The sequence below is a fragment of the Struthio camelus genome, chromosome 4, assembly GCF_040807025.1.
Source record: "Struthio camelus isolate bStrCam1 chromosome 4, bStrCam1.hap1, whole genome shotgun sequence".
NCBI classification, from domain to species: domain Eukaryota; kingdom Metazoa; phylum Chordata; class Aves; order Struthioniformes; family Struthionidae; genus Struthio; species Struthio camelus.
Genome location: NC_090945.1, coordinates 61,094,060 through 61,116,727, shown reverse-complemented (window position 1 = coordinate 61,116,727; position 22,668 = coordinate 61,094,060). Strand labels below are relative to the sequence as shown.

The 22,668-nt window shown below is 41.3% G+C and overlaps 1 protein-coding gene across 45 annotated transcripts in view; it reads right to left on the bottom strand.

The window, feature by feature from the left end:
- The window catches only part of APBB2 (amyloid beta precursor protein binding family B member 2), a 194,739-nt gene that overhangs the window by 77,534 nt on the left and 94,537 nt on the right, over positions 1 to 22,668 (bottom strand). The gene's annotated exons all lie outside the window — the stretch shown is intronic.

The following is a 22,668-nucleotide window of genomic DNA, read 5'->3' as shown; positions in this document are numbered from 1 at the left end:
TGATGGCACGTACATATTACAGATGTTCCCCTCTGGGCACACAAGGGGAAGCACAAGAAAGGAACTGGGAAGACAGGAGGATATAAAAGAGTTTTATTACAGAATGAAAAGAGTGGGCAGAAAGTGTTTTTTCCTCTTTGGAACTTTCAAAATCTTGAAATAAAAAAAAATATTTTTCTTCTGTCTTCTGGGCCTAAAGAAAAATAAAGCTAAATAAAAAGAAAACCACAAAAATCTAATCTTGGGAAAATCTCACTGATTTCAGTAGAGCCAATATTTGACCCTAAAACAGTGCATCTCCCCCACTCTGTCATCTACAAACTGAAAATAAAGACAGACTTTGGATGGGAGGAGAAGACATGCAACAAACAAACAAAAAAAGAAACAAACTCCATTAAACAGCACAATACAAAGAACATTGACCCTGAATGCTTTTATCCCATTTATTTCTGGTAGTGAACTCAGTGTACAAGTTGCTCAGGTTTAACCAAAAAACACATAGAAGACAAATTTTCTCCTCGTTTTGCATGCACGACAGCATAATCGACAGTACCACATATCCTGCTAATTCACAGTAAGGATGGTCAGCAGGATGCTCCTGAGCACAGCAAGCAGCATGAATGCTATCTCAGAAATAAATGCAGCAAAAATGCAGGCCAGTAGGATGAATAATTATAAATCAGACAAGCCTGTCTAATTTGGGGAACATTACTCAAGGAGAAGTGATAAACAGCCAGAAGCTGGTCATTTGGCATAATCTTTCCTCACAGCACGCAACTGGTCGTCATGACAACCCAGTCATCCTCCTTGCCGAATTGCTGAACCGGTCGCGTGCGTCTTGGGAGCTCAGGAGAGGAAGAGTCTCAAACGGCTTCCAGGAAAAAGGTGCACGAATGTGGAATTCGCAGGGATAAACGCCACCGGGCACAGCCTGCGCCAAAATCGGTTACAATTTTGACCACGTGTAACACAAACCATAATCAGAAAAGACTGACTTCTTAAAAATCTCAAGGAAGCTTGGCATGAGCTGCCTGTACTACGTTTTTAATGTGATATGGTCTTTATTATTGTGTAAGCTATGAGTTACTACAGGCATACAAGGTGTTCAACCAGAGATGACTCATCTTTAGGAGGAGAGAGGAAAGCAGACTTGTGAACATTCAGGAAACACACTAAACCCACATGTTTCAATATCCTGGCTTCTTCTCCCCTTCGGCCACCACAGAGCAAGTTGTTGACATAAGGACCAAAACACTAGCACACAGAGGAGAACCGAGGGCAGATAACTTCAGGAGAGAAAAACTATGCTTTCCAGAGAAGAAGGGAGGTCGGTTTGGGGAACTTCAATTAGAAACAGTTCTCACTCACAGGAGCCTATGAAACCAGGCAACAGAAAGCCCCAACTACAGTCTCTGCCAAGACAGTAAGCTAATAGCGATGATAGCAGTCTGTGCACGTATTATTCCCCTACGACTTTCTGTGTTCCAGCTTGCAAAACAAAGCAACAATTTGGGGTAAGACAGCTTCCCAGTCCTTGTATTAACTGTTGCTGACAGCTCTGGAAGAGCCAGGCCAGCAGAAGATCCACAACAGTACTGCAAGACCTGCTTAGGTGGGAGAATTTCGGGACTCTGTGCAGGGCGGACCTGAGGACCAAAGAGAACGCCAGGAAAAACCAACGCCACAGCTTGCATCTGCAGGAATTGTCCGCAGTCACAGCAGCAAGGAAAAGTACTGCAGAAAGACAGCAAAGCAAGAGGGAAAACGTCCATGTGTTCTTTTCACGATAACATGCCCAAAAACAAGCGAGAAAAGGAGGACCTGCCTGTTCACTAACCAAAAATATCTAGTCATGGAATAAGCGGTTTGGAGAAGGAAATAAGCTAGACTCAGGGGTGAAACAAACTGCTGGCTAGCCCGGGCGGAGGCAGCCCACGCTGCGGTGGGATGCTCTGGGAAGGAGCCTCCTGAAAGTAAGGCCAGCTGCATAGCTGGGAGCAGTGACGGTGGCACAGCAACATGCCTCTAGAGCAACAATAAGTGAGGGACATGGAGGAGGCATCTCAGCTGGGATGAAGGTTCACGAATCATTATTTAAAGGTGCTGTAGTGGGAGTGCATCCTACAGCTCTTGCAAAAAACTCTGCAGTGTGGCAAGAGATCTCCATCCCTAAATTGGGAATTGAGGATCATTAGGAGAGTTCAGCAGCTAAGAGGTGTTCAAAGCATGCCAGCGAAGACCAGGATTTGAGGGAGGAGCAGGCAGGTATCCTCAGCAGTGGAACAAAAAGGAGCCCCAAGCTAGAGAGAGCAACATAGAAATGTATGCCCTGCTATGATTTATTGTCCCAGCCCCCCACTCTCCTTTTTCCGCTCACTCTTCAAACAAACCAAAGGGGAAAAAAAAAAAAAAAAAAGAAAAAAAATCCAAGGAAAAATCGAGATATATCTGTTGTCTTTGACCAAGGAACGCTATTTTTAAAATAGTTACTTGCAAAGAATACTTGAGCTTTCAGTTTTGTGTAGCGATGGGTCTTGTGATATGGTGCCTTTGTACAAGAAGTAGGAGGAAAATGCAAATGCCTAAAATATTAGTGTGTAAGTAGTCCCACCAGCTTTGTGCTTAAGTACTCTAATGGGATACAGCCTTAAATATTATGCGACTAAAATGCATCACTACCTTGGAAGACTTCTACTTCTCCTCTAATTTCCACAATTAGAATCACTTGCGACCGTCGGAGTGTTACACATACACTTTGCATACAACCAGTGGGTTTCTTCCTTATTTGAAATGCTAGTTCTTTATTCTTTCCACTAGGTGGCAAAAGCTTTTCCTTAGAAAAGGTAGTAGCCCGGCACATCGTGTTGCACCTTACGGGACTCCCTCACCACAGAGAGCTCTAAGCAACAAATCACTCATCCGAAGCATTATCTTTGCTCCTCATCAGCACAATTCCTCTACACATCAGTAAAAGTGGTTTTGCGAGCCGGCAAAAACAATCCTGCACCTACTTCTGCGTTTTGTCGCATGCATGACATCTCTTCTTCCCATGCTCTTCCCCACGGAGAACAGAACTCCACAGCCTATGATACTGTATTCTGGATTCATACCTTATTTAAGTACTTCATATTGTTTTAGAAGGGTGTCTTTTGTCTGGTGTGAGGAAGAAAAACTAAACAGCCATCTCAGAACAAGGAATTGCTGGACTTGCACAGCAATTTCTGCATAGGCCCTGCAGCACCAGCAGGCACACTATGCAACAGACCCAATATGCACATGAAAATCCATTTGTACGTGCACCGAGTCCAGTCCTCCTACATCAAAACCTCTCACGCCCCCAGCCTTACTCCCAGAAAATTCATCTCTCTCAGCAACAGCCAACCATTTGGCAGTAAACCCACGGAAAAACAACCTACTCTACTGAAACACAGGGCCTGATTCTGCCGTCTCGTTAATGCGAACCAATACGTTAGTGTCAAATCGTTCACAGAAGAGAGCATTAACAATGTCATTTCAGGCACCGAACAAATATAATCCGGACTAAGCAAACAAAACAGTAAGATTCAGTCTATAAATACTGACACCAAAAGCAGTTAAACACAGATGTCTGTCTGACTTCAAGATGCAAAATGCCTGCAGAGCTGAAGAACAAGCTGTGCAAGGAGGAGCTCTGCTACGCAGCTGCCTCCCCTTCTGCAGGCATCGGACTCAGGACTTCCAAGCCACCGCTGCCAACATATGGCTTATAGCTCTTCAGGCACCTAAACAGCCTCAGTTTCCCACACAGGACCTGCTGCATCATCATGCTTAATTTTCAAGTAAGACAACCGACACACTAGGATCAAACATTACAGAGTTCAGTATCTCCTGACCTGTCAGGCTGTGCTTTACTGGACTAGCTGCAGACACCAATGAGGGCCCCCTTAGACCTTGAGTTGCTAGCATTACTTAAATCTAACAAGCACCGTGAAGGACAGATCTTATTCTTTTATCTCACCATAACACATTTGTCATCAAATCTTGGCACTGAAAAACGACAGCAGGTTCGTACTGCACAGTTTCCAAGACATTTGTTTCCACTGAGGAACAGAAAGACCCTCAGTAGTCTAAGATTTTGTGACATTGGTGAACGTCTCTTTTCTTCATCTGTACCATAGGGATAGTAAGACAGAGCATGGAAGAAGGAATCCAACTAGCAGCCAGTATTCTCCTTTTCCCTTTAGAATATGAACTGCAGAAAATAGAATTTGCATAAGTGAGGTACTGAGCAAATGATAATTTTGCTAATGTAAAATACTATGAAGCTTCCTGACTTCAGGAGAGAACAACATAGAGAAACAGAGGAAGGACTGTATTTCTCTGGAGAATATGTTGCGTAAGTATATTGACATAGCCTGAAGTTCCAAAGGAATTCTCATTAGCGGGTTTTGTGCTTATGGCTGGCAGCCAATTAAAAGCAGTGAAGTTGGTCAGTGGAGAGTAGATGCAGACACACAATTCAAATGATGGCTAAACTAAAACTGCTTTTCTTTGACAGCTTCATTTACTGCAGTGTGCAAATGCAAGAGAAAAACTGCTTTTTCAGAATTTAATGATTCAATGAAAATAGAAAATAATTTGAATTACACCTGAGTCACTCTGAAATTAAATGTTTTGCTTAGAGAACAGTAAAATTTGCAAGGGCAGTCGTTTTATATTTCAGATAAGATGTTTGTATTCCCTCAGTTTATGCAGATAACGCTGCTGCATGTCTAGTGTGGCAGGCACTCCACAATGCAATGAAAGCAATGAATTTATCCTCACAACCACCTCGTGAAGCAAAAGAACAAGAAACCCATTTTAAACAAGGAGTGGCAGAGGTAAGGGTTTGGGATACATTAAAGAACTTGCCGAAAGTCATGCCCAGACTCTGCATTTTTCTCGGGACCTAAGCACAGACTCCCCCTCGCCCCAGCGCCAAGCACACGCGCGGGGCAGGCAGGCGAAGCTCAGCCACCATCCTCGTCCCACGGCGGGCTCAGTTCTACTCCACACCAAGGGCTGCCCTTAGTTGCCGTTCCTCGTACGGTGGCACAAAACACTCCTACCACACCCTACCCTATTCGGTCAGTTTAATATTACCGATAAAAAAAAAAAAGCCGAAATGTTACTTTTAACCATTTGTAAAATGGCAAAGTAATCCATTATAAGGCCATAGTCAAACGTGCATTGGAGAACTGAAGGCTCCTTTTTGTTCAGTATAGAAGCCAGAGTCCTAAGGTTTCCCATTTCCAACTTCATTTCATGTTGCTAGAGCACTGAAGAGAAGAGAGCAGAAGGCTTTGTTTTTTCTGCTCTCACGTTTTCAAAAGGAACCCTGCTTCAGTTGAACTAAGTCTGCTGTTGCACAGTGTGCAGAAAATACGCAAGAAATGCAGTGTACAGCATTGTACAACCGAAAGGCGTTACGAACAGCATGCTCTGACAAGGGCTGGGAGTTGCAGAAGAGCTGGTGGTGTTGCACTGTGGGGTGGGAAGAACACCGACACAGCACAGCGCTCCTGCAGCCCCAAAGCTTATTTTCAAGTATTTTACGTCACTACACTGGTATAAACCTTCTATTAAGTTTTTTTTATGCATAGTGTCCGGGTATCTTTTGGCATTATTAAGCAAACTTACAGACACAGATCATCTTTGAAAGCATCCATCCAGGACTAGACAAATCCATTACTTTCATTCTTCATATCTCCTTTGTGGCATTCCAGCATTATAATTTTGTATTTGCTTCTCTCACAGGGATGGATGTATACACATAAATGAAGCTAGATGCAAAAATCTAGATTTAAGGACACAGAACTGATATCTTGTACACAATCAACCACTAAAAGAGTTAAAAAAAAAAAAAACAAAAACAAAAAAAACAGAAAAATAACTGTGTCAGAGATCATCCTAACAAGTCTAACTTAGTCAACAGTGGCCAGAATCACACCTAATGCACATCAGCTGGACTCTTATGCTGAACTAGCATTTGAGAAGAGAAAAGGGGAGAGATGAGAGCGCCTCCACATTGGGGGCTAAACAGAATTCGCTGCAATTCTGCAGCATCACAGCAAGCAGAGTTTCACTTGCACTTCTCACCTCCTGAGGTCTTGCTTGATGCAAAGTATATTAACAAAATAGCTACTCTTACTTCGAAAATCTGAGGACAAACTCTCCTTTAAGCTACACACATGCAAAATATAATGACTCCAAAAGTTTACTTTATTGCGAAACCTAAGCTAGAATCTCTCTCAAAATAAACATCTGCTTACGACAGTAAATGTGCCTACATACAGTAAAAACAACACACAAAAGATCTCCAGCATATGGTGTACCACAAAGCCATCAAGATCTGTTAGCACTGTGGAAAAGACATGGCTGATTGTCACCACAAGTTGTCACAAAGAGTAAAACATCAACAGATGTACTAGTAGTAGTGTGGCCCCTCCCTAGCTGAAAACAGTATCAAATATTTGGTGACAATTTCACAATCTGTGGACATGCCAAAGGACTGCAGGTGGTCTTGGGAAGCATGAAGACAGGATGAGAAGACTTCTCTTTCTGGATTTATATTTACCTTTGTCGCTGTGGAAAACACAAAAGACTGTAAATAGGACCAGCTCCTGGTTTTGATTAATTTTTTTTTTTTTTTTGCATTCCTTTACTTTTACTTCTCTATTCTAGTATTTAAATGCTCATATACAATGGTGGGCTATAAATTAACTTTTGCCACTCTGGAAAGATGACGGTCACTAAGAAGCTCTTTGAAAATAACAGCTTGCTACTCACTGGCAGTTAAAAAAAGTTCGATGTTAGGAACTAAGATCAAGACAAAAGTCATTATGCCAACTGTTTAAATGTATGCTGAAAATGAAAATACCAGGGGACTACTGCAAGCACTTGCAAACGCCCCGTTCTAAAAAAGGACATGGCAGAACTAGCAAAGATACAAAGGGAGATAACAAGGACAGTCACAAATAGGAAACTGCTTCAGCAGATGGAGAGATTAAGCGTAGCAGGACTCTTCAGCTTGCAAAAGAAATGGTAGGGGGAGGATGGAAGGATATCAGAGAAATCTGTAAAATCAAGAACGGTGTGAAGGTGGCAAAGACGGGAAGGAAATGATGGTTCACTGGTTCTTGCTGCTTCCTATCACAGGAGAGCAAGTGGCACCTAATGAAATTATCAGAGAGCAATTTTATAACAAAAGGAAGCACTTTTTCATACAACACAATTAGATTGTGCAAGCCTGCCACAGGATGTTGTGGATGCCAGAAAAACAAATGAGACCAAAAGTGATTAAATAAATTAACGCTAGAAAAGTCTATCAAGAGCAATTAAAGCAGATAACATGAATGACATACCAGCTCTAAAACCTCCAATTGCTGAAAGTGGAAAAGATATGGGGGGGGGGGGGAGAGGGGGGAATCCCTGTACGCTAGCTCCGTTTTTTGTTTTTATTCCCCCAATAAGTTTCTGTTACTAACAACTGTGGGAAGCAACCCATAAAGAACTATATAAACTTACAGTCTGTCGGAAACGGCCACTCTTACATGTTTGTGTGCTACCTAGTCATGTAAAAAATGGAACAGCACCCTTTGTAAAAGTAACCTCTAACTTCTATTCAGTATATTGTTTGCATTACAAACAGTGGATCTAATAACAGTATTGAAATACTTTAATAAAAATAATCAAGAAATATACAGGGTTAGATTAAAAGCCACGTTTGATATGAGAATCCTCTAAGGGATAGACCCAAGCTTCCTCTAAAGGGACGTATCCCCAGAAGGAAAATCCATAATAAATGTGTTCTCTGAAGTATAAAGGTAGGCAGTTTCCTACCCTGAGATACACAATCACCTGATATGACAGTAGCAGTGAAGGAGTCATGGAACTGAACATAATATCCCTACACTTTTTTCAGTTTCAATTTTATATTGACATACATTTAAAAGGAAGATGTCATTACTTTTACACTAACTTTAACTGAGCATCTAAAAGATGAAAATTTGTTCATAGGTGTATATGTCTATCTGACTTACGTATCTTGATGAACAAGGGAAAGGGGACAAGTCAGAAATATCATGAAGAACCGTTGCTAAGAGCTGACCTTATTCTGTGATTACTGTACAGCACTCTGCTCTTACAGAAATAGAAAGGAGAGACGACAGCTACATATTGGGCGTGAGACACAAGTTAGAAATTCACTGTTTCTGCACTGATAATGAATTCTTAGTGAATCCTGTCACCTCCCGAAAACAGAACTAGCCCAGATAAACCGCAGGCAGTACAACATACAACCCTGACATAGCCTCTGTAAAGCGATAAACCAAAAGAAAAATAACTAGGTCAAAATAACCTGATCTGGTGGCCTGTTAACTGACCCTTTTGTGACAGTTTTGCCAGAAGGAGAAAGAGCTTTCTCCCTCTCCTAAACTTTGACCACCACCCTGCCCCTGAGCAAGTCATAAAATTACAAAGCATGTCCCACCAAATGCCCTTAGTCTATTACCAAATTAGCTATCAGATCTCTTCATCATTGCAGAATTAAAGCTGCAAGGCTCCCTTCTTTCAAAACGTTTACTTCTAAAACACTAAATTACTGTAAAGAGAAAAGAAAAATTACTGTAGGAGATGTTTATTTTCAGCATTTTTTAAAAACAATTTATTTCTGCCTCTTGTGATATTTGGTACTTTTTAAAGCCTTAACTACTAGAACCATGCAAAAATCTCAGCTTGCCTTTAAAAAAACAAAAATCTCACCAAAAACCCATAGAATCCTCACAGATGTTGAGCCACCATGTCGGGGGGGGGGGGGGGGGGGGAAGAGCCGAAAAAATACAATTCAAATGAAATCCAAACCCCAACAGAAAAATAATGACCTAAAATTGATTCTTGTTTTTCAAGAGAGAATATTTTTAAACTACTATTGGGGGGCAAGGTGTACTCGATTCAAGAAAAAGTCTACAGTTGCGGTTTCATTTTGTTTTTAATTGGTTTCTTCATGGAAATTGAAACATATACTGTTATTCATTGGTACTAACAAAGAGCCATAAATTTATAAACGCGTGGTATCTGTAAGCATTCTTCAGCAATCAAAGAAAGGATGTAAAATAAGTATCTCATTACTGTAAAGAGCACACTTTGAAAACTTGCTCCCCTCCCCTTCTGAAGGGCATTCCTATTTACAGTGCTCAGTCGGGCCGTACATTTGCCCTGCCTGCAGGAGCGGTGGTCTAGCAAAGGAAAACATAATAGATGTGTTTTGCAGACACTAGATATATCCCTTCCCCTACAGTAAAGATTCTGCTGTATACCCGAATAGACAAAAAGAGAGGTTAAAATATACAACTAGCAATTACTATCACCAGTGTTTTTTAAGTGTGGTCTGCAAGGAGCACAACCTTGAAATTAGAGGTAAGCTTTGTTGTTGTTACTGTTTTTTAAATACTGTCAAATAAGCATTACACTGAAGCTAAAAGACTTTGGAAGCAGTGAATCTAACAGGCCGGTCAAACACGTATACGGCATCTCTACCTATCTCCTTTTCCTTTTTCTGGCAGAGAGATGTTAGAGGCAATCCATTACTCGGTATCATCCTAGGGAAACCACTATTCCTTCCAAGTTAAAGCTCATCAATTTATTTTGTGCTGTTACTTACGAAACTTGTCGCACATTAAGAACAGCCTCTCTCAAGTCTCAAGCAGGGACACCTGAACACCCCCAAAAGGCAGGTTTCCTCTGGGAAGTGCTAAGCACCCTGCACTGCGTACCAGCTACCTTCTGGATCAGGTCCTTAAAATTAAAAACAATTAAATGTATGTGGACAGAAGTCACCAAGAAGAATAAAGAATGGGTAATTTCTATGTCACTCTATTCCCAAAGAAGCATTTTTAAGGAACTGCATTTTCCTTAAAAAGTAATCCAGAAGAGGAACTTTCCATAAAAAGCTACCCTTGGTATATTTAAAGTACAGTAATCAGGAGTATAGTTGCAAAAGTGAGAATCCAACTCCAATATGAAATTGAGAGAAAATGTAAAAAAAGGTTTTCTATTAATGATTATGCATTCCTTTTGACAGTTGCATAAGGGTCTTATTTCCTATAGGTATCCTGAATACAAAGCCCAACACATGCATTTTAGCAGAAAACAAAATCCTGTAGGAAACCTCCCAAGACTTCCTATTCTCTCCCAGTGGAAGCTTATCCTTGAGATCTGTTTTTCTTACATTTTCTTCCTACACTTCTGATCTCTTTGTCAAAAAGTGTTGGTTATGTTTGAGCACAATTAACCAAGGGAAATTTAAATAGTCAGGAGGACTACAAAGTTCCTTAGCCAATCTGCTGACAGCCATCAGAGATTAAAAAAAAGCGGAAGTCATTATTCTGGTTTAGTTAAGCACTAAAGAAAATAAAGCATTTTGTGTTTAACATCATCTCTTATCTTGAAAGTCTGCTGTGGCTACAGAACATGACAGAATGTGCCTGCAAAAGAAGAAATCATTCAACAGAATTTCAAATAATTTCACAAAAACCCAATGAGAGCACTATTCCCTATTACTAGTTTGCTTTTGGAAGTAAATGCAATTCTGCTATTTAAATCCAGTTCAATAAATGAAGAGAAAAAGGTGCTTATAGTCAGGTTTTCTGTGGGTTAGCTTCCTGACAAAAGTTTGTTTTCCATCCTAGCCAGGATGATCGATTTAGGAGTGGCAATACTGTTGTTTTGTTCATTAAAAATGAACAGGAAAAAAAACTCCAAAGTGTTAGTCAACATTCTTTGATAGATACTAACTGAATACTGCCAATAAAATGCCTCACACTTCTAACCCCCTCCCCAAACTTCACTCAGTATCTCCAAAGTCACTTTGCCTTGAACTTTAGGGTATGACTAGGGGTACCACTCTCACATTATCTAGACAGACTTTTTTTCCTTGACTGCATTAAAGTGGTCCCATAGGAAGAATTAGTGACATGAGAAGTAGAACACAGAAGTCTTGTTCATAATGGATTTTAAACCTACGCAAAAACCTTCAAGCTCTGCGGATCACAAGTCTAAAACATCACTTGCCAATTCGCCCTCTAACTGATGAGCACACAAACACGCCTAAATAGTATTTATTCCCCAGCTCAAGCTCTCTGAGCTACCGCCTGGATCTTCAACTGAGCAAAACTGTTATTAACAGATAAAACAACTGTAGAGCTAAAGTGACATTACCAATCAAAAGAGCTATGATAAATTAATATAGAAAAGAAAGCGTTACTTACAGTTACTAGATGCTCCGATATAGTTCAACACGCACTGATCCGCTACCAGCATCCTCTAAGTTTGCTATATATATATATATGTCCCAACAGCTTCATACTCTCCTTCAGTCCAGCATGTCCAAACCAGTGTCCAATTCAAATATGGGAAAATACACTGCTATGTTTAAAGAGACACTTACTTGATTAGCCTAACAAGGAATGGTGCTTTGGGTGGGAGAAAAGAAAAGCCACTGCTATTCAATTGCTGGTAGATACAATAGAAGAAACCCTACATGTTGATCATATAAATGTCTGTCTTTTCTAATAAGCCAGTAAAAAAACAAGAGATCACTATAAAGGAATTACAGCAGTGTATGCCTACAGTGCATTCTCTACTGAACTGATTCCAGCTTGCATGACATTGATGTATTTTCTGACTGATTCTGCTCAGGAAATAAGCTTTTGAAACTGTACTTTCAGCCCACAAGCCTTTAGATATCCATCACAAAAAGATTTATTCAGCTCAACTTTGGACCAGAACAGCCTCCCACCCTGCAAATCAACCCCTCTAAATATATTTATGTTTTCTTCTTAGCTGCCTGTATAAACACGAAAAGAAAAGGTTTAGAAAAATGTATGGCAGAGATCCACTCTTGGAAGACAAAATCCTTCCTAAGGCTGCTAACCTTCAACTCCCTGAAGGTGCACTGCAGCAATGGTAGAAATTGATTTAGTGAAAGGCTTCTATTAGTGAGAGCGCTGTTCTCATCTGAAAGTCCCTCCCCTTGCTATAATCAATAATTTAAGCAAAGCGAAGAATCATGTCAGCCAAAATGACTAGGGTAACTGGCTTTTCCTTTCTTGCGGAGTAGAAGTAAAACTAATTTAAAGACTGAACAGGTATATATTCCAATTTAAAAACTAATTTGGACAATCTTGAGTTGTGCATTCTGGCTGGGAAGGGCTTTCTGGTTCCCTACCGAGAACTTCTCAGGTTCAGGAAAGAGCCAAAATCCATCTCTAGAAAGTGACAGAAACCATAACCTTAGAGTCAAAGTATTTTTTTTATCCTGCAATGGTCAGTTACGTGCAAACAAGAAACCCACTTTACGGAGCTACGACTCTTATCTGAAGTTCCATTACGACAGCGCTAGCATACGCATCTGTCAGCATGCTGCAACTATCTAAGTTAATACTTAAGAAGTCTTTCATTTTAAAATTTAGTCCTGCAGTATCTCAGTTCAAAAGCAATTAAACAAGAAAAAAAAAATAGGAAAAATGAGTTTAGTTGATACTAAATTATGTCACTGTTAAGAAAAAACACTGTTTCATTAAGACATACTTTCGTGACTGAAAAGTTCAAGGCTTTCACTGGAAAATCATATTAGGTAATAAATTAGTCCAGAGTATCAAATGATATACATATAAAATGAACCATAAAACAAATGATGGGTAAAAAAAATCCCCATTACACAGTAACCTGCAAAAATGGATTCAAGTTTCAAATAGCCCAGAGACACTATCTGCACAGAGCAACAAATATATGCTTCAGGTTTGGGGTTGTTTCCCCCCCCCCCCGCCAGGATTTCTCATGATTGAAGTATCATGGATAAATCTAGCATGCAAACAGAAGGATATGCACTGCTGCCTTTAGAAATCCAGACCTCAGACACTACAGGAAACCCAATTAATGTCATTATCTTGAGCTCTGCGGTATCCTGGTATTGGACATTTACGGCCTAATGCTCAGTATCCAGAGGCTCCATACATCTCAAAATCAAGCAATTAACTCTTAATGGCAAACTTATGTGCTTCATGGGATTGCTTAAAAAAAGGCTTCATGCCCCTTAAGGCAGGGACCAAAGATCCACTCCAAAGGCTGGGCTGAGTTCAGAGCAAGTTCTTCAGCTGCGCCCCATGTCCCCCTTGTATAAAACCGTCTCCCCCAACAGAGCCCCACGGCAATGGCTCGGTCCGTCTGCCCATCTTCTCTTGATGGAGCAGCAGGGAACCCAAGACTTCCTGCAGGACCCTCCAACTCCACTCTTGGTCGTACATACTGTAGTAGGTTCCTGTGTGTCTAACACCACACAGCAATAGTACAGTTGTAACTTCGGGGACCTGCAACCCCATTCAGCTAACCCCCTGTGCTTAACTGAAGAAGAACTAAACTTCAGTCAGCTAAAGCTAACCTGTGTGAGAGTTAATCAGGTAAGGAACTGGTACACTGAGACATCAGAGTCCAAAGGAGCCACTAACTTGCAGTGCCCAGAAGAAGTACCTGCAGGTATAAATTTATCAGGGCAAGGATGCAGGGAGAACTAGATCTGTTCCTTCACTGCACAGCCACCTCCTTCTGAATCCGATCCAGGGCCTTGAATCCAATCCTGAGATAGGATTTGATTTTGTTCTTAAAGGTACTTAGCATTAAATACTTTTTATCCAAAGTTCCTCTGCTTTTGCCAGCTCCAAGTTTTCCAAACTTCTGTGTAAGACATCCCAGTCTCAAGCACATGGAAAACAACAGGAAAGAAGTATCAACAATCTTCCTGAACAATCTTCAATGGAATAACTGACAGCAGACTGCTGTTTTCCATGAACACTGGAAGTAAAGGCAGCTGAGATGCTTTCCTTCTGTCCACAGACATCAGCAGGTAAGAGGGGAACAGAAGGAACATAATCAATCTCGCAGTGAGTTTCAAACTCTGAAATGGCTCTACACTCGTTCACTTATTTAAATGCCCTAGAGATCACCGATCAGTGAGGAAAAAAACTAAAACCAAACACCCACACAACACTTAAAAAAAACAAACAAAACAAACAAAAAACCACACACACACACTGGAAGGACACATTTTTATGATTTCTCGAGTGTCACAGATAAACCTGCTTTACTCTCATTCCTAGATTGTCCTATTTCTTGTCACTGCCTTTGTGCTAGTCACATTTGCCTACCTGCTAATCAACAATATCCTTGTTTGCTTCGAGCTTCTGCTCATTCCAGCTTCCCCCCAGTCTGTGCAACTTCTCAATTATTTAGACATTGCAGTTATTCTCCTTTTGCTTCCTCCTCCACTGGGGCCCTTTCTCTCAGCCGCCTTCAGGTCACGTTCCCTTCTTCCTACCCTTTTCTACCTTCTTCCCCACCCCAGATCTAGTTCTGTCTCTTCCTCTGCTTTCTCCTCCACTCAAGACTTTAGCCACAAAGAGGTAGGAATTACTTCTGAGCATGACTCCCAAAACTGTATGGGTCATCCTGAGGCATTGTATCCCTAGACGAATCACTGCTAACCAACCGTGTGATCCACCAAAAATTCAGGGGCTGCTGTAATGACAACAGAGACTCAGTCTGCTGAGCGGCAACACTCTATCACACCTACTATAGCCGAAGTACAGGACCATGACAGAAGGCAAACCAGCATTTAGTGAGGCTGAAAAGAGCTCTGGAGCTCCCACTCAGCACATAGAACTACCTATATTTTACTGTCTACTTTTCTAATACTCTTAAATATTCAATTTGCCCTAAGGGCCAGTGGTTCACAGGTTAAGAGCCCTTCAAAAGGTAACAATGATTTTACCTTCCCTCCCCTAGAGATTTCTATATCCCTTTCTAAAGCATCAATCAGGTGGACTGAAATTTGGCCAGAGATCTATGCACCATTCAAAAGTGCTGAGGAAGAGGTTTGTTGGATCAATTTCAGTCATAATCTGTTATCACTTCCATAGCTTTATGGACTGATTTTTTTTTTCCTTTTTTTAAAAGGAGAGAGGGTAGTCCAATACAAGTTAAATAGTGAATTTTCTTCTGTGTGTCTTCCTTCCTTAACATCCTTCTAAAAGAGCTATTAGATACATTTCTTACAGAAAGATCCTGACTTTTTTCCCATTACGTTCTCTGGTTTCTCTTCTTTGGATTGTTTTCCCTTCCTCTCCGCTTGTTCACTGTCTGTTTGAAACTGAAGTCATTCCTTGGTCTCTGAACAGAACTGTGAAGATGCATAATCCTAGGCACAGAACAGATTTTTCAACAAAAGATATTCAAGCTTAAGGAGGACATGCTGGATTTGGAATTAGACTTGTGCATGCCTGAAACAACAGAAGCTTGAAAAGTTTCCAAAAACAGTTTGACAATTTAAGTAAGAGAAACCGTTAAGCTATTCACCACTTCTAAAACTTGAATTCTCCCTACAAATGCTCAGAGCAGTTTCCCATGCTTTAACAACACACAATGAGCCCTGTATAAAAGGGAAGTCTTAATATCTCTTAAATATATGATGCAAGTAAGCTACGTCACATGAGAAGGTAGGCTACACTACAGAGCTAGGGAAAACTGTTGGTGTTCTGCAGATCTTGCGAACTACTCTATAGCTTCCATCCTGGTGATAGTACAATGACAGCGTGCACTTTCCCATGTTGTCTTGCCATAACCTCTGCTCCCTGTGTAGGACCCACCTTCATCTTCCACCTTTCTCCCTCGCGTATTCTACAGGTTCCAGCAAGTGGCCCGCAGGCACTAGTTTACTCCACAACTGTATATTTTAGCGCATAGAATGTATTCATTTTAAAGCATTCAAAATCATAGCACTGCACTTATAAAAAGCAGCATTCTGATTCTGTCCAAATTAGGAATTGTGTGCTTCTCTACTTTAGCAAGTAAAGGGTCCCTAAAAAGATGAGCAAGGTATGCAACATCAAGGGCAAAACAAGCCTACTTGTGAAATTCCCATCATAGCTGGCCAGAACTTCAGTTAGGATAACATCAAAAGTAATGAAGCTATGTCAGTTAGCATAGGTCCATACACAACATTATTTCAGCCAAAGCACTGAGCTAGGCACGGAGGTGCTCCGGTAGTCAATGCACAACCACTAGAAGGCAAGTGTCTTTGAGTTCCCTTCGTCAGAAGAGTCCCCTGGCCCTGGGGCATCCAGCCAGAAGTGTCAAGCCGAGAGAAAGCTATGTGTTTTGAAAGACTATGACAAAACACTCTAGACCCTTTAGGCACAAGGTAGCTGAGATTTAAAAAAAATCACTTTTTGGTAATAAAGCCAGACCCTGAAAAGGCAGAAATTTAATTTCTGCCCTGCAGGGTAAATGTAGCAGGTTCAATTCAGGCCCTGAATTCATGTTTCTAGTGCCATTTGATACATGCCCTGCTTAGCCTGCAGCTGCTGCTCCAGAAAGCACGTCCTAGTTCTTGTCTCATATCTGCTACCCTGTGTCCTCACCTTGGACACCATCGGGCATCTCAAGGGGTACTAGACTCCTTGGTTTAGACAACTGAATCAAGCCCTGCCTGGGGAGGAAAATAAATGGCTCTGATGAAATAAAGCATCCTTCATCTTTTTGGTAAGCAGTAAGTATGAAACTACACATGACCATACAACATGTCCTGGAAAGCCCATTCTATACTCTCAAATTCTGAGTCTTGCAAACAGAGTATGGGAGAGGACGCTTATCACTATTGTGTCAAAGCATCTCTCCTCTGACTCCTGAGTGTAAGCACATTAGTTCGCCTTTATATACCTGTTTTTACTAAGTGTCCTAATTCAAAGGGGTACCGATCACCCTTCTTTACGATTGAAACTTGGGGTTTCAAGTCAGCGTACTTAGATATCTAAGTACTCAGATATGAAGTTAGATAGCTCCACTGAGAACTACAGTGTAAAACTGACCTGACCACACGCTTCCCAAAGGTAGCAAGCAGGTTCCCTGTATAATGGAGAGCAATAGCGTGCGTTCAAAGAGTCATCTTTCCGTGTATGCTGAGTACTATCAAGTTCAATGTTTATTATGGTCTTCTACCAGTAGACCCTGAACGCTAATCGTAACTGTGAATGCTGTAAAAATAATCACATGGTCTTCTAGGTTTTATCTCTTTTAAAATGGCTTATTTTTCCTTTCCTACTCTTACCTATGTCTCTTAAAGGGGTAGCTAAAAGGTATATAAACATGGAATTAGTTACTCCACATACAGAAGTGTAATTACCTATACAAATATGGGGCATATACAGCAACAGTCACCTTTACTATTTGGTAAGTAGTAAGCATATGGTCAAGTCAATTCTGACACTATAAAACATGCACCATTCTTGATACGCGGTTATCAGTAATGCACAGGATAAAAAAGACATTTCAGTATTAAAAGTCAGCCTGCCATCTGGAGGCATGGTGGGTATGAACTAGAGCCTCGTATTCTGGGAAATCAGTGAAAACTGGGTGTTTATCTGTAAGTCCTACAATTGCTTAGATAGTACCATATTCTGTTCTCTAATATTACCGGGCTTGTGCTTATCCACAATGTAATTGAATGTATTTCTACTCCCATAAATCTTTTTTTGCACTCAGGAATACAGGAAACATATTCTGCAGTAAAAAACCTGCTTGCTGTCTATATCAGATATAGCTATGGCAAAGGAAAAAAATGGAGCTTTTAAAGGACATTCATTTTAATTCTGCCAAAGATGCTGGTTAAAATCAGAGGCTGAACAGACCATTGGTATCAATCTTTCTGACCAGTTCATGATTTACTGTAATTTTTATTGTATTAGAGGGCTATCCTATCCAGATGTACTATTTCAGAATACCAGGCTCTATTTACAAGATTCAAACTCCTGATTCCCAAGGGCCAGCCTCATTGGCTGTCGTTTCTGCACTGGACTGAATTTGGTTATTTGTAATCAGCTATTAAACTGAAGTCCTGGATTTGCTCAGAGAACACTGGCAGAAAAGCATTTGGGATAGTGTTGTCACATACAACATTACCTGAAAAGGGGAAACTTCCATTTTCGACACCTCTTTGATTCGTGTTTTCAGTCGGGGAGAAACAACATGCTGCGTGAGCCAAAGGCTGGGAAGTCAGGCAGGAGGAAGAGGCTGCCCCTGCTCAGTCTGGGGAAGCTCTGAAGTGAGCAGCGAGGGCAACAGCCCCAGCGTGAGAAAGCCAGCAGCTGTCTAGCAGCTCTTCTCCCGCTTCCTGGGGAGCGCCTGACCGTGGGACTACTCTGCTCTGGAGTGGGGGGTTCTCACTCTCCTCGCAAATTTTCGGAAAGGTTCAAATTAAGATAAAAAGAGAAAACAGAAGCAAATTCCCCCCCTCCCTTTTTTTTTTTTTTTGGCTCTGAGGCAAACAGAATTCTTTTTTTCCCTAGATAATTCTCATTCTTAGTTCATTGGAGACTATTAAAGAGCTGCACTTTACTAAGGAGGGATAATTTTCCACTGAAACTGTTCCTGAGACAGTATGAAGTCTAGCAAACACACCTGCCTTCTACAGCTATTCCGATAAGTTTCATCCCAAAAGAGCCCCATACAGAGAACACGTCAACAGCTTGACAGCATTGCTAAATAAAAGATCAAGGGCTCTGTGCTTCGATTCGCTCTGTGCTCTCTTCCTCCCTTCCACAGTGCAGCTAATGAAGGAGAACATCCCCAGCAAGCACTTCCATGAGCAGCTAAACTAACACAGCCTGATTTCCTCTGGATTTGTCTCTCCACTTGCAAGAACGGATTTACTGAGGCACGGAGGAGGTCCCAAAAGACAAGCTGCTCCCCCAGTAAACTTCCGTCTTCCCCTCCTCCGCTGCTGGGGAATCCCCCAGATGCCACACCACGCATGGGTGATGCCTGCAGCGTAGAGGGGAGGACTGATAGGGAAAGACGTCCTCATGGCCAGCATGCACCATGGTTGGCAGCACAGCGCCAGGTGCAGCTCTCACCACCGAGGTGGTGCCGAGGGCAGTTTCCTTCGGATCACCTTTTACAGAAGTCAGACTGCAGCTTGGGGGCAAGGCTCTTTTCGGCACTACCACCATCCTCATCCTCCTCTAGGTCTGGGCTTCAGGGTATGCACTGACTCCTGTCGCTTGAGACACACTTACGTGCCAAATTTGGGTGAGGCTGGCCCATGACTTACAAATAAGGAGAGACAAAGAAGGAAAGAATAGGTAGCTAGTGTAGTCACATCAGCTGTGTTTCCTTTGCAAACTAGGCTAGGGAAGTTTTCTGAGGACAGGGGGAGGAGAAGCTCCCCGTGATTTAAAAACAGCTCTGTGCCATTTGTGATTTCGAAGCCATTCGGAGCTGTTCTTCGGTTATACAAAACACGCTCTCTGAATTAGAGGACTCAGATGGATGCACGAGGTAGGTCCCTGGGGAAGGTGGGGCTCACGCTCCAGAGGAGAGAAGCTCTCCTGCTTGGGGAGCGCGGTGGCACAGGCTGCACCCGTGGGAGCTGCCTGCGGTACCAAGCGCGGATGAACTCCGGCAGAGAGCCCTGACCTGGCGCCAGGTAGCTGCTGCTGCTGCCTGCTTCAAGTCCATGAGGGCTCAGCACACGTTAAGCACTTCGATGACAACCTATTGCTTTACTGTCTCTAATTGTTTTCAGCACCTCAAATCAGCCTGGCCACTTTCTTTTTTTAAGCGCTGAACCTCACTAATAAGGTTAGAAAGCCCCTGTTAAGGCTACAAGTCATGACTGAAAGCTCAGAAAGTTGAAGTCAGTGTTCTTGCTAAGCTTAACAGCAGCATTATTAATCAACAACATTAATATTTGTTCAATAACCAGCAGATTGTTGACCAGAAATTGTTTTGCTTCTCTAAACTGGGTTGCCTTATGTTGCATCCTAATTCAGCGAAAGAGTTAAGTCTCTTGAAAACATCTTTCCATTAGACCACAAACAAGAGTATCCTGCTGTAAGGAGAGTTCAGGAGGATTTTTGTCTAAATATTTTGTCGATTCCCCATGCACACAATTAAGCTTAAGAGGAAGTTCTTAAACATTTCTGCATCTTCAGGGTCTTTGAATTATGTACCTCCTTAAAAATATAGAGAGAGAGATATATAGAGATATATTTCAATCATTCAATTACGCAGGATTTGAATAATGAATTGTGTTAAGAGAGAGAACAGGAAGACAAAACAATTCAGAAGACAGGAAAGAAATACGTTATAATTTGATTTTCAACAGTCTTCTCTCAGGAAAATAAAATGCTATTTCTGTAGTACTCTTGTGTATACCAAAAAGCTAAATATAAAATCTGTGTTGGACATTAATAACTCTCCAGGTATCTGCCAGACCACATTCTTTAATGAATTAACTGGTCTTCAAAATGTACTTTTTCCTCCCCTTTCCAGAAGCCATATTTCTGCTGTCTGCTTGTGCATTTTTTTCCTCCTTGATGACTCTCTTCCTTTGCTCCCTCACATTTATTACCAAAGCATAAAGGCCAGCGTTAGAGAGCATTAAGCTGCCAAGACCATATGTCACCCTCTTCTCCTGACCCGATGCACCAGCTGTGGGGAGCCCTGGCTGGCAAACAACAAGTCCTGTAGCTTAACTTATCACGGCGAGAGGTGAATGCTTGCAGATCAGCACCACAGTAACTTACGCGATTCCTGGGAAGGGGATGGAAACGGCACAGGCGATTACAGTGCAAAGCGTACTGAACTGCTCTCGACTCTTTCCCAAAAAGGCAAGTTCAATTCATTTACTCGACTTCTACTTCATTTGTTATTTTCTTACCCTTCAGAGCCCCCTTGAGATGTGATATGTGAACTTAGCTAGGGACAAGAGACAGACTGCTCAAATCTGCAGAAACGCTGAAGCCCCCGAGAACACTTAGAAAACTTGCCCAAAACGGGATGTCTGGAAACATTCCCATAAATTGTCATTTTTGCTATTTCTGCAATAGCAGCATTACACTTTGTGCCTCCCTGTCCTGCCTCCCAGAAGGAGCTGCACGGGAGCCTAGGAAGAGGCCCATATCATCATGCCCAAAACCTGTCCCGGCATCCACAGCAGCCAGACACCTTCACGTTCGATTTCTTCGTCCTCCTCTGTTGTATCATTTGACAAATCGTTTTGGAAAGAAAATGGAAACACTTAAAAATATAATGTTATCAGAGCGGAGGTAAATTCAAGATAGCTAATAATCCTATCAGTTGGATGTTTTTAAGTTGCAGGATTTTAAAGGGCACAAATACTTAAGTATACAGAAATGTTAACAACAGTGATCCAATCCGGTGTGACAGGTCCTGCCTGTACTCCACTTAGTGCTATGCATTCATCTGACAGTGGCCAAGGGGAAGAGAAAGAAACACATCTACTGTTTTGATCTTGAAAGGTAATTTAGTTTTTCCCTGGGGCTTTTTGTTTATTTTTAATTTTTTTTTCTTACAGAGACTGAACTCCTCTGGGATTCCTGGACAACTGCTCTCCCACAACTGTATATAGTACATTGCTCGCTAATATAGCGAAGGTTGGGGACAATTTTAAAAAGCTCTTTTGTTCTGCTTCAGAAGCACGGTGAGCTCTGAGGGTCTTTTAAATTTAACTTTTTAAACAGGAAAGTCCCATACTCAGCAGATGGAACTTCCCCTTTATTTCTGTAGAGCAAATAAACCACAACTTGGCTGACACTTGGTTAATTAAATAAGCAAAATTGCCTCAAAACAACCCAAAAAATTCCCCTTTCCGAGTGCTGAAAGAGCTCATACTGTGTTAATATGTAGTTTGGAAAATAAACTTAAATGCAGTATCTTAAAAAAAACCTCAAAATTTATGTTAGTTCATTTTAGGCCACTCTTGTTTAATTAAGCTATTATACTTGGAATTATTCTAATTTAAATTTTCCCTGAATATAAATTTTCTACCCGCAGTTTTCCATTGCCAAACCTGGGGCAAGTATCAAAGACAGAAACGGCTAACAAACTCAGCTTTAAGTTATCTAAATGCCCGCTAGCGATGCTTTCTGAAGAAAACGTTATCAGTAATGTCCTACACATTATACTATGCATCCTAAGAAATAATATTAACGGCAAACTTAGTAAACTGCCAAGTTTTTCATTTTGCACATGAAGACAAGGCTTCACAAAAATTATATTTCTCTTAATAGCAAAGATCAGTTAAAGATCAAAAAGAAGATCAAAGATCCATTGTGTGTCTCATATTAGGGACTTCTTGCTATGACTGAAAAAGACCTCCCACGTTATTAGAATCAAATTCACTATTGTTATAACTGGGCACAACCTGAACACTGTCATAGCAGCTGTAACCACATAAAGCAGCTGTGAATTTGGACCACGATGGCCTCTGAACAGTACTATGCTGTAACAGCCCCACGTTACCCTTGAGAACGGGATTGCCTCTCTCTCCTCATTTTGCCACAGTTGTATCTTCATCTACTGGCATAGATATGAAAAAGTGACAAAGTCCATTAACTAGACTAAATGAGATCTCTGCAGCTTAAAAAAAATAATACAGACGAGTTGTAAATCACAACACAGCCAGGGCAAGAGTCACCATTACTGTTCAAATAATTAATGAGCCCAGGCTTTCAAAACATGAAATGCTGCTATTTCAGCTTCTGAATTACTGTAGGGAACTGCTGCACGAGAAATAAA